Source organism: Puma concolor, chromosome C1 (genome assembly GCF_028749965.1).
Source record: "Puma concolor isolate L17-30 chromosome C1, mPumCon1.1.hap2, whole genome shotgun sequence".
Classification (NCBI taxonomy): Eukaryota; Metazoa; Chordata; class Mammalia; order Carnivora; family Felidae; genus Puma; species Puma concolor.
Window position 1 is genome coordinate 128,715,984 of NC_141674.1, and position 12,375 is coordinate 128,728,358.

General features: G+C 45.8%; 1 protein-coding gene across 4 annotated transcripts in view; it reads left to right on the plus strand.

Annotated features, from left to right (window-relative positions):
* The window catches only part of THSD7B (thrombospondin type 1 domain containing 7B), a 1,494,436-nt gene that overhangs the window by 269,366 nt on the left and 1,212,695 nt on the right, over nt 1–12,375 (plus strand). For 3 of the 4 annotated variants that reach the window (XM_086718478.1, XM_086718480.1, XM_086718479.1), the window contains one exon: nt 8,492–8,600. The exons of the other annotated variant lie outside the window; for it this stretch is intronic. The gene's annotated coding sequence lies outside the window, so the exon portion shown is untranslated. The remainder of the gene's footprint in view (nt 1–8,491; nt 8,601–12,375) is intronic. 4 annotated transcript variants of the gene reach the window in all.

Consider the following 12,375-nt stretch of genomic DNA (forward strand, 5'->3'; position numbering starts at 1 on the left):
GTGTGAAAATGAAAGTTCGAACAGGGGGATTTCCAAGGTCCTGCTCGGCTCTTTAACATTTGGTGACTCTAGAGCAAAGCCCTTCTCTTAGGAAAAGCAGGCCAATCAGGATGTGCTCATAGAAATACAGAATCTTTTATTATTTCTGTGAAGAGAATGGAATTTGAGAAAGTTGGCCTTCGCTCCAGACTTCTGGCAGAAGGGAAAGAAAGGTCATGCTGGGGTCTGACAGCTGAAGCATGCTCACTATTGCTTTCTGAGGGCTGAGTTTCCGATGTACCTGGGTGCAGATGGGTCGGAAATGAATGGAATTGGCAGAGTCGATTGCTGTCTTTTTTATTACTGTTCAGTGTTTCATTTTTGCTGTGACCCCGGCAGATGACAGCAGATCACTGGGCTTGACCAGGAGTAGATGATTTCTTATCTGATCATTCTTTATGTGTATCTGGGGTGAGTGAAGGTCTTTAATATTGAAAAGTCAAACAGCATGGACCGTTTCATCCACCGTCAGCTTTGTCTGTTATTTACAGGCCCATTCCCTTAACTTTCCAATTAAAAGAAAAAAACCAGCCATCAGCAGCTCAGCCTGATAATGTCAGAACGTGGAAGTTGGAGATAAAGACACATCCTCTCCATGGCTCTTGGGTCGCTTCTGGGCAGCATTGTGTTGGACACACAATCCCTTTTTTTTCTGCCTCATGTGGTTGAGTCCTGTGAGAAACATCCATCACCATGGGCAAGCATGATTTAACTACGTCATGCTGAGGGTTTGGCCGTAGTAGGGACTATGTGCCAGGAGGGATGCATTCTACAACCAGAAAGCTCTTGACAGCATATACAGAGCACTATTTTGAGATTTCTGTGATTTAGTTGAAAATGTTAAAAATACTTCTATTTCCTGGGGGATGAATGGGAGCTGACCCAGTGTTCACATTTAGGAGGTAGACTGGAGAAGCAGGGGAGGAGGAAGGTGGTGATGAAGAGGAAACATATAAAGACTCGGTCTGAGATTTTACCCCACTCGCGACTTGCAAGCCAAGTAGTTAGACTGCTGCAGTTTTATGGGTGCTGATGGACTCCTGGTTCAGGGACAAAGAACTTTGTTACTTCACACAGTAGCAGTAGCATGAGAGTCAGTGTTTGTGCCAGTTCCCTGAACCCCATTCCCACAGGGTGATATGGAGGGGGCCGGGTGACACCCACAAATGCAGGGAGTTGTGTTACAGGAGACATACCCTGAGTTTAGGGAGCCTGAATCTTTTTCTTTCTTTTTTTTGTAAGTTTATTTATTTTGAAAGAGAGACATCGTGAGTGGGGAGGGCAGAGAGAGGGAGGCAGAGAATCCCAAGCAGGGTCCATGCTGCTAGCACAGAGCCTGATGTGGGTCTTAAACTCATGAAACCACAAGATCATGACCTGAGCTGAAACCAAGAGTTGAACACTTAACCAACTGAGCGCCCAGGCACCCCCTGAATCTTTTACAGTGGGAAACAAGCCTTCTTGCCCTCAGCTCTGGAGGGAGATGTTATCTTCATCTATGGGCAAGCAAATTTATTCTTTGCTCTGGAGAGAGATACTGTCTCTGTCTTCTAAGGCTGTTCTCTATATAGATACCCTGGAAAAGATAGTTTGGGGGAAAAAAAAGCAATCAATGCCACCCTTTTCAATATGCGCAGAAACCCAAGGGATGCATGGACAGTTGTCTTCCAGCAGGAACAAACACACATGTTTTTGCCCTAAAGTTGCAATTTTTCCCTTCCTCCCTAGCTACCTCAGGTGAGTTCACCTCTGGCTTTGGAACCTAGCAGTTTTTCCTCTCTAGTTCCTAAGGAAATCCAGGCAGACAGATTCCTGCCTAGGCTTGAGGCACAATTCAAACTCTTTTTGGGGGCAAAGGCTGAGAACTATAAAAGTCCTATTCACTTTAGGACCACTGTATCTTTTAAAAAATATTTTTGTGCTCTTTTCAGCACAACTGGACACTTGATCTATTGGAGACGTTGATTCCATACCATCTTTGAAGTAGATGGGATCGTGGGTTGTTATCTCAGCTGGTCCTCGTTGATTAAGGCAGATTTTACGTTTTAGGCAACTAAGTTTCTGAAGAATCAAGGGTCTGGTTCAAAGTCATTCAGTAAAGATGTGCTGTTACCATGATTCCGAGTCAGCTCTATGGAAATGGATAGTTTCCTGTTGTTTCCCTTATAATCAGAATTTAGACTGGGGTATGTTTTCAGAATGGCTTGGCCAAGAAAGGTTGAGAAAAGAAGTGTGAGAATCCTTAGAATATCCTTCTGAAGCTTCAGCAATTTTCAGGAAAGCAGTCTGTGGGGGCACCTGGGTGGCTCAGTTGGTTAAGTGTCTGACTTTGGCTCAAGTCATGATCTCATGGCTCTTGAGTTTGAGCCCCGTGTTGGGCTCTGTGCTGACAGCTAAGAGCCTGGGGCCTGCTTCAGATTCTGTGTCTCCCTGGCTCTTTTCCCCTCCCCACTTGTGCTCTGTCTCTGCCTCAAAAAATAAATAAACATTAAAAAAAAAAAAAGAAAACGTGTAAAAGAGATTGCTAGTTGCCTACTCAGTATCCATTTTCTCCTTTTGTAGGAGAGGGCTCCTGTATATTTGAATAGGCCATTTGCCCATTAGAAAAACTTTCATTTGTTAGCTTTCCTTAAAGTTGGGGCAATCAATGACTTGTGGGTAGAAGTAAGTTCCAGCACACTTAGCTTGCTGTCAGGAGACCTTTACCTTTTCCCTGTCCCTCTGTCCTGCTAGGAAAGTGGCTGGGATGACTCAAGTCACAGTGCCAATCTGGGATCAGAAGGGCACCCCATAAATGGAAACATGAGTTAAAGGTAGTAGAGCAGAAACCTAGGTGGAGCCTACATCACTGTGAACATCTTGGAGTCACCATACCAGCCCTGGAGTCCCTACCCGGGGACCTCTTCATTGTGAGAGAGAAGTAAGTCCCTGCCCCCTCCCTTTTTTTGCCATTGTGTTTTTGGAGAGCAGATGCATGTACCTCCTTGGAGATACTAGGTGCTTGTTGATACCTAATTGTAATCTCTGAATGTTCACTGTATCTACTTGGGTTTTTTAGTTGCAAGTAACAGAAACATTGGCTAATTTTAGCATAAAAGGGCTCCAAAGAGTGAAGTGAGGGCTGAAGAACCAGGCTGGAGCATATGGGTACCAGATTGCTCTGGAAGATACTGGTAGCAGGCTCAGCTCATTGATCTCATCGGTGAACCCAATTTCTTGCCAGACCTTGTGTCAATCAGCCAAGATTCAACATCTCAGGGAGGCAAGTATTTGATTGGCTGAGCCAAGGTGTCATGACTGTCCCAGGCTAAGGTCACATAACCACCCTGCACCAAGTTGGTGAGAGGAAGAACAGAGTGGAAGGAACTTTCAGGGACCGCCTCCAGCTCCCACTATAGAGGGTAGACACCTGGTTGTCTGTGTATCTTCCTTCTTTCCTTCCTTCCTTCCTTCCTTCCTTCCTTCCTTCCTTCCTTCCTTCCTTCCTTCCTCCCTCCCTCCCTCCCTCCCTCCCTCCCTCCCTCCCTCTCTCTCTCTTTCTTTCTTTCTTGTTATTTATTTTGAGAGAAAGAAAGAGCAAGCAAGCATGCATGAGCAAGGGAGGGGCAGAGAAAGGGAGAGAGAGACCCCCAGTCAGGCTCCACACCGGGAGTGCAGAGCCCAATTCAGGGCTCGAAGCCACGCATCGAACCACGAGATCATGACCTGAGCTGAAACCAAGAGTCTGACGCTTAACCTGCGGAGCCACCCAGATGCTCCCTCCTGGATTTCTTGTCCCACAACGATTGCATCCAGTAGGGGGCAGAGGGAAGTCCCTACAGGGCAATCAGAGCGCTGTTGGGAGGTGCAGAGGATTAAACTTTTCTGTGATGAGGTGAATTGGTCGAGATAAAAGGCAAAGATTGTTATGCCATGAAAACTTCAGGGATGAGCAGTTCCTGACGGGTCTGCCCTCTTTGGGGACACAGGCTTACAGTAATGGCACAGCCTCTGAGGAGGGCAAAAGTTTCACGTACAAGAGCAAAAGAGCTCTTTTGATCTTCTCCAGTTTATGTAGCTGTAAGTGCTATTCCATGGTAAAAGTACTGACACATCTCTTTCCTCGGCTGCCTGTTCTTCCCTTAATCGGGCTGCAGTTCTAATTCACACTCATTAACCCACCCGCAGCAATTACTGGTCTCTGCAGATCTCCCTAAGTGGGGGTAAGTAATCTTGTCCCCCTGTGGTGGGAAGTCAGAATTCTAAAAATGATCAAGTGCTGTTCCCAGGGCTGTGAGGTGTAATGATACTGCAGTGAGGTAAAAGCAAATTATAGTCTGCGGTTAAGGTGGACATAGGTCATCAGTTAAGTAATGGTTGCCTCGGAGAGCTGGCCTCAGTGTGAAGATGTTCATGGATGTGATGCTGTAGCCTTGGAGATTCCAACCATGCATAGAGTATTAGTGAAATATGTCCAAGAATGAAGAAACTCAGAAACTTGGACCTTTAAGGTCCCCACCAGACGTGCTTTCTTGTTGCAATCATATTTAATATATATCGATGAGGAAAGCTATCAGGAGGAAAGCAAAAGCTGGAGTCTTTGCCATGCTTAAAACTCCAGTGATTTCCCAGAGTCAGTAATATAAAATCCAGCCTCCTCATTCTGGCTAATGAGATCTTTTATAATCTGACCCTGCCTTCCCATTTGCTCTCCCTTTTCCCTCTGGTTCTACCTGTTACTTCAGTCATTTTGGTTTTCTTTCAGTACTGGAAGCTGGTTCTTGCCCCTTTTCATTTGCTGCTTGGGAATGCTCTATCCCACAACTGTTCTTGGCTGACTCCTCTTTGCCATTCATGTCTCAGCTCAGATGTTGCCTGCCTTCTGGGACTCCGGAGCCCTCCTGCCTGGCTTCCTTCTTGGCTCTATCATGTCCTGGTTGTGTAATATTCAGCAAGCACTGAACTGCTCCACGTTTCCTCTCTTGCTCAGCTGTAAATCAGGATTGTGATATCCTTATATCCTTATATCCTGCAGTTTATAGAAGTTGATATAAATGGAGCCCTTAGGACATTGCCTGGCGCACAATGTTACATTTAAGTATGACTGTCATTGTTGGGGCGCCTGGGTGGCTAAATCGGTTGAGTGTCCCACTTCGGCTTAGGTCATGATCTCAGGGTTCGTGAGTTCGAGCCTCTCGTTGGGCTCTGTACTGACAGCTTAGAGCCTGGAGGCTGCTTCGGATTCTGTGTCTCCCTCTCTCCCTGCCCCTCCCCTGCTCACAATCTTTCGGTCTCTCTCAAAAAAAAAAAAAAAAAATTAAAAAATTTAAAAAAGTATTACTGTCATTGTTATAGGAGCTGCCACTCTGAGTCACTCTGTCACTGAATCTGGTTGGTTTTCTTTGTAGCACTAGTCAGTGTTTGAAATTAGCAAGGTCTCAAGGCAATAGTTGCACACCCATATTCATAGCGTTATTCACAATAGACAAAAGCTGGAAGCATCCCAAATGTCCACTGACGGATGAGTGGACAAACGAACTGAGGTATGTCAGTCAGTCAGTGGAATGTCAGCCAGTCTCAACAAGGAAAAAATCCTGTCACAGGCTACAACATAGATGGAACTTGAGGACATTATGCTAGGTGAAATAGGCCAGACACAAAAAGACAAATACCACATGACTGTGCCTATATGAGGCATCTGACGTAGTGAATATACTGAACACTGAACTATACACTTAAAAAGAGTTAGGGTGGTTCCTGCCTCGTCCCACGACCTGAGTATTGAGCACGCACTGTAAAAAAGCTAAGAGATAAATCCTCACCCAGCTCAGTCTTTGGAATGATTCTGTATGTGGGAGATAAACTTTCTAAGACATGATTATCTGGAAGGGACGCTGTCAACCTCTCTCCCTCCAGGACCGTAACTGTCATATCACCTGGAGAAGTACAACCAAATCAGGCTTTGGGGTTGCCAGAGGGGCCTCTGCGCTTGCCTAACTCCTGGAAAACAGTAGAATAGGAAGAGCTGTGTTCCAAACTTCCCGCGTGAACATATTTTCCTGGCTCACCTTGGCCTGTGGGGTTTGTATGGTCTCAGTCCTTGTCAACAAAACAGAAGGCTCTCAATAATCCTAACTTCAAAATGACTAGAATGCCATGTCAGATTTCCCAGTGCCTTCCATTTGGTACAAGTGATTCCTGGTGGCCTTCACACACATTCCCCATGGGTCTCTGGTTTTGCAGGTTACAAGGATATACAGGATCTTTGTGAGAATTAGGAAATATCACCACTTTCAGATTTACTTAGGCTAAGTGAGTTTTCCTGCGGGGGATAGAGTCCTGAGTCAGGAGACCTGGGAAGGGAAGCAGAATGCAGGCTGCATTTCCCCTCTTCCACTTACTTGGCTGGTGCATTTTGGGGGGACAGAAAATGGTGCCTTTATTCCAGGCAGCCCAGAGGGGTCTAGTATGCACCTCACTGGATGTTAAAAAAAAAAATAGTTAAGGTGGTAAATTTTATGTTATATGATTTTTGTCACAATAAAAATATATAAATGATGCTGGACCTGGATTCTGAGTAAATAGATTGCAGTGGGTGGGGTATTTGCATTTAAAAAACATCTCCCTGGAAGATAGTGACACCCACCAAATTATAGTAACCACTGGGCTACACAGTGTTTAAAGAGGTCTCTGTGGTGTGGATTTAGAGCATTTAAAACTTGCACCCTCCCTGATGTAAAGCTCTAATTATGTGGAAGAAAAATGATCCGCAAATCCTCCTCATGGGTTCTCTTTAATTTTGTCGAATTAATCTGCTCTTCATCTTTATTCCCATCCCTTGCTGCCCTCTCAAAGTGGAGGGTGATAATCCGCAGACAGAGGGCATTTGGAGCCGGCCCACCGGCGTGTTTTCCCCGTAGTGTCCACAAGGTGGCAGGCCAGGCACTTGGATTTGGGCAGCCAGGAGTGCGAACAGCAGGCAGCCCGCGGCACCCGGGGAGTTCGATCAAGGGGTGTGAGGGACCCCATGCCTTTGCAGGGTTTGGGGGTGCCCGGAGGAGGTGGTGGGGTTCCCGATGATGCCCAGGCTAGAACTCAACCCGGCGGGTCAGTTTCCCAGAGCCTGCGTGCAGGGGAAGGTGAGCAAGCCCCCTCCCCACCTCGCCCCTCCCCCGCCCCTCCGTGACTGGAGTGGCCACAGCCACTTCCCCTGGGGCTCTAGTGCATCTCTTCCAGGAAGGCGGGCGTTTGAGTGTGTGCACGTGTCTTCAGGAGTAATTTTCGTGAGCTCTTCTATTTTTCTTTTTTTTTTTTTGGAGGGAGAGCAATGTTTTGGTGATACTTTCTTTCGAATAATTGAGGCCTGAGGCATAACAGGAGATGTTCTGTGTTGTTTGAAAACTCCTAAGTGATGGGGGGAGGGTGACTCCAGTTAACAGGCACCAGCTGTTGGATATTTAACAGGCATCTTAAAATTACTGATTTGCTGAGCCTTGACCCAGCAAGGGGTCACAGTCCCCAACAGTAAATAACTCAGTGAGTGGCTTGGTGACACGCTGGGAAGGAAAGTGGAGGACTTTTGACGTGATTTTAACGTGCTGTTTGTATCTCAAGCCAGGACTGTGGCTTTCAGCAGGTACAAAATGCTTGCAAGTGCAAAGAAAAATGACAGGAGAGGAAGCAGTGCCCGTGGGGCATGGAGAGCACAGGCTTGGGGTTAGATTGGCATGAGTGGGGACTGGGGGTTTAGGACAAGTCCCTTGCCCTGTCTGAGGCTTGTTTCCTTGTCTGTGTGATGGGGGATGAGAACACCAGCATCAGGGGCTGAAGAGTAAATGAAATGCGGATTCATTCATTCACTCAAGACCAATATGCTGGGCACAAGCTGGGTTCTGAGGGTGCCAAGACCATAAGTCCCTTACCATCCAGTGTGGGGACTGATATGTGTAGCAACCTCTTCCGTGCAGCAGGAGAAACACACTAACAAGTTTGCATGGGTACCCTGGGGCCAGGGGACTGGCTAAGCGGTGTTGAGGGAAGGAGCTTAGAGACACAATGTATCAAGCAGAAGTAGCAGATTTCAACCCAGGGGTGGGGGTAGGGGTGGTCCAGCCCAACCATGCTTGTAGTTTGGAATGTTTAGTGTTTGCCACCGTGGTTTTTCTAAAAATGGAATTCTTTGCCTTCATTTAAAAATGGAATGATTTCACTTGGAATTCCATGTTTCCAGCTTCTCTGAAAAAATATATATTGATCTGGCTACACTGAACCAATGTTACTGCTCGAAACACTGGTTTAAAACAAAGTAGTGGCTCCCTTCTTTAGACTGTACACCCCATTCAATTTGCTTTCTTGTTCGCTTTCCATCCCTAAACCTATGGACATTGGAATGGGGTGTGCAATCTCTAATGCAAATTGTCTACAGCAGTGGCACCTGATGGGTACTTAATACCTATTTCCTTTTCTTCTTCAGTGCTGAGATGGCCTCCCAGGTTGTTCCCCCAACAGTGACAGATATTTCTGAAGGGCTCAATAAAGAAGAATGAAGGAAAGAGAACACTTGTTGGAGCCACAGATGTAAGGTCAGGATTTAGTTCACTGGGTTTTCTGTTAGGTCTTGGGGGTCCTCTCACCTTCAGAGAGAGGTTCTGGCCATGACCACAGGCCCCTGGAACGTCTGGGAGTGTGGCTGAAGTTACAGGTTGTATGCAAGCCTTTGATTGTCAGCCACGCTTGGCTCATTTTAGAGAACCACGTGCAAATCCTTCTCCAAAGTACCATTTCCCCACAAATAATAGAGGCCTATTGTTGGTAGGACTCAGCCTGCAGCTCTGTAATAATGGCATTTTCATGAAGGAAAATCACATCCCCACTGTGAGCACAGCTGAGAACATGAAACCTACTATTGAGACATTCTGGTTAAAATGAAGCACTCTCCAGCAAGATGTGCCTGTCCATGGGGGTGTGTGGGAAGCCAGGTGAGAGGGCTTTGCAGGTCCTGCTGGAAATGAGTAGGTAAAAAACAACCGTCCATCTGAGGATGATTAATACCAATCATGGGGCTGTTAGGAAGTCCTGGCCTCCCCTTCCTGGCAGGAGGTGAAAGTGGATAATTCATGTCACAAAAGAAGGATCCAAGGGAGACGAGTGTTCGAGTGTTCAGTGGCAAAGTAAAAGAAGGGTGGGGGGAGGGAGGGGCGGGGAGCCTGCATTGTCAGGTCCAGACTTGAAAATTCAGGGGAATGGCCACACTCAAGGGCCTCCTGCCTTTTAGGGGCTTGAGAATGGGGCCATTTGTAGGTGACGGTGGGTTGATGTGGTTGTGCCCTCCTGCGCAGGTTCCCACCCAGCTTTAGGAACCAAGAGGTTTGGAGACAGCTGGGGTGCGGGGCCTGGGCCTAATGCACGGAGGGGGGGGCCAGTGAACCCTCCATCCCCAGATGCTCAACTACCTTTTGTTCTCATTAGGTTAAAAAAAAAGTTTTATTTTGCAAATTGATATACTCAAGAGTATAGAGACTGGTATAGACCACTGGTTCCTGCATATTAGAATCACTTAGGGATCTTTCAGAAATCCTAATGCTGAGGCACCCTCCCAGACCATTTAACTCTCAGTCTCTGGGGTTGGAACACAGGCATCAGTATTTTTGAAGCTTCCTGGCTAGGTCACATGTACTGACAAGTCTGGGAACCTCTGGTATCTGTGTCACCTGGCTTCCACATTTACCAACCGGTGGCCAGTCTAGCTGATCTTGTAGTTCTTGTGTCCTAGATCCCCATTTGTCCATTGTCTCCAGATTATTTTATTTTATTATTATTTTTTAATGTTTTTCTTTTTGAGAAAGAGAGAGAACTTGAGTGTGGGAGGCGCAGAGAGAGGGAGACGGAATCTGAAGCAGGCTCCAGGCTCTGAGCTGTCAGCATTGATCCCGATGCAGGGCTCGAACCTGCGAACTGTGAGATTGTGACCTGAGCCACAGTTGGGACATTTAACCAACTGAGCCACCTAAGCGCCCCTTCAGATTATTTTAAAGCAAATACTAGATTTACATGATTTCATCCTTAACTGCTTCAGCGGGCATTAAGAACTTAAAAAAAAAAACCATAAGCACAATAACCTTATCCCTTCAAAAAACTTATTTAAACAGTGATTCCTTAGTATCATCTAATGTTCTATCTTGTGCTCAGTTAAACTTTTGAGACACTGATTTCTCTCCTTTATTTTTGATTTTAATTTGATTCCAAAGGGATAAAGAATGTTTGCCCCCGTGCCCCCTCCCCTGACCCAGTTTTGAGGGGTGGAGTTGGTGAATGGGGCACACAGTTGGCTCATCCCAGATTACCTGCCTCTTTTCCTTAGCCCTGCCCACATTTGTGGGTGAGAGGACACCCACAGAGGCAGAAATGCTCATATATTCATTCTTTTGGTGACTGTCTATTGGGAGCTTCCTATGTATGCAGCCATTGTGTTAGGTGCTGGGGGACTGGGTCTCTTTGTCACTGTTGTATTCTGTTTAGCACACAGTGTGGCACAAAGTAGGGACTCAAGGTATATTTAGTTCAGCTACAAAAGTGAGTATTTTTATTACCATTGCTGACATATTGGCTCCAGGTATGCAGTACCCCTTTATGAATGCATAAAACTTTCACATTGTACCTTTTTACTTGAGGATCTGAGAACATTTTTCTTGAAATAATTTTCACCACAGCGTCGTGTGGGCTCCCTAAATGAGATGAAACAGCATAGCAGAATTAAATTCTTCGCAGCGGAGTTAAAGTGAGAGCAAGGGCAGCCCCAATAGTTGAAATGCAAACACACCATGTAAGCCTCATTTCAGCTGGGACCTTTCAGCATCTTTTTGCCTTTGAATCCTTTCAAAGGAGTGCTAACATGCAGCAGAAATTGACTGGTTTGAAGCTGACCTTCTTTTATTTCCTTTGCTCAGCCTCTAAGTGAAACACTTAGAAACAAAACAATAAAATGTCCAGAACGCAACTAACATAGCCAGGGAAGAAAATGAGATCTCCTTGACGCATACATTTTTTAATGGAATATTTTTATAGTTATCACACTAGTACATTTGATACAGAAAATTTGAAGAATATAGGATAAAAGTATGAAAAGTGAAAATCACCCATATCTTACCATCCAGAAATAACTACCATTATCTATTGCAGATAATTGACCATTTTGGTGTATTTCCTTCTAGTCTTGTGTTTTTTTTTCTTCTATGCCTATATTTTCTATAGACTCTATTTTCTGATTTCACTGAAGTTATTGTTAGCTTATTTAAATGCATTTAGGACTTTATGCCTTTAAAAGCAATTTTTAATTTTTCTCCTTTGTTCCTCATTATAATTCTATAGAGGATATAGGGAAGATGTTATTTTCTTTACAAGTGAGAAATCAAGGTCCAGAAGGTTAAGTGATTTTTCTCAAGGTCATACAAATTGCTGAGGACTCTCATTTGTAATTCAGGGGTCTTTGTGTCTGATGCCAGTCCTCACTGTGCATAGAGGCATGACCCATCAGTGGGATAGCCCTAGGATTACTCATGGCGATGGGACTGACTGCTTCTTCTTTCCCCATCTCTGGAAGACTTAAGTCAGAGGGTTAAGACCCACACACCTGGTACAGTCTAATTGTTGGTGCAGGAGGGAGATTATAGGAGATTAAGTGCTATCACTTAGGGGACAATCCAACCTGCATTCTGGATAATGTACGTTGTTAGGCACTTGTTGACTGTATCATATATCATGGCCTTTGACTTCCAAATCCTTACCCCCTGCCCACTGTGTCCCCTTCTAAGGGATGCTGCCCGGCCACCACTTCTGCCTCAACTGCCAGGCTTAGTGCCAGGCATGGCCTGTGCCCCAGCCCCATCATATCGGTAGCTTGCGGGGGGGGGGGGGGGGGGTGAGGCCTGACACAGGCATGGCCAGGCCACCGTAGATTATGATTATGATGTGGTGTCAACAGATGAGTGAGAGCAATCAGTTGTTCTTTCTCAGGAATCTGAGCTAGTAAACATGAGGAAGATTGACCAGGGATGTACTGAGGTAGAGTCAGGACAGAGTCATGGCCAAAGCCATGTGTAAAATAAGATGATGAAGGAGAAGATAGGAATATGTTGGCAGAGAGAACTGTGTGGTTCACAGAGTGAATCATGAATGCCAGAGGGGAGGAGAGAGGGAGATCAAGAGCTGGCCCCCAAACCTCTTGTTCTTGGGGTTTCTGGGTTCACATCAGCCTTGCTGTGTCTGACAATAACTTTCTTCCCCCACCCCTTCCTGGAGGTAACTGGCTTGGGTCTCTTTGTCCCTTCAACCGAACAAGGGCAGCCTGTTCTAATAGTC